The following is a 555-nucleotide window of genomic DNA, read 5'->3' as shown; positions in this document are numbered from 1 at the left end:
TGATTGCTATAAATCACTGTGTGTTGATCTGTAGTAGCTGGTAACAGATACAGTATTTCATCTGTCTACTGAGACCATAATGCCTTTAGGACTCGAAACATAGTATACTGTGCGAAGTAGGTACTCGGATATTTGTTGAATAAATCAATCAGAATGTAAATGAAAGCTGAAGCACAGTATTCAAACATAACTACTTAGGGATTGTATTTGGTTTTGGACTGTCATTATACCATGGCCAACCAAAAAGCTGACTGACTATATTATTGAAAGTATTAGAGTGTGTTGTCCATCATTATTTCTCATATGATGCTGATGTAATTACCTCTCAAGAACAGAATTCAAAATAAAATTGCTTCTTACAACTCAGTAACAGAATCCCAAACAATCTGATTTAAAAAGTGGGCAGAGGATCTGAACAGACATTTTTCCAAATAAGACAGATGGCCCACAAGTACACGAAAAGATGCTCGAAATCAATAATCATCAGGGAAATGCAAATCCCCAAAATGAAAGATCACCCCCTAACCTGTTAGAATGACTATCATCAAAAAGATA

This window comes from Bison bison, unplaced genomic scaffold (assembly GCF_000754665.1).
Source record: "Bison bison bison isolate TAMUID 2011002044 unplaced genomic scaffold, Bison_UMD1.0 scf7180017851391, whole genome shotgun sequence".
NCBI lineage: Eukaryota > Metazoa > Chordata > Mammalia > Artiodactyla > Bovidae > Bison > Bison bison.
Note: the sequence above shows the minus strand (reverse complement) of the source record.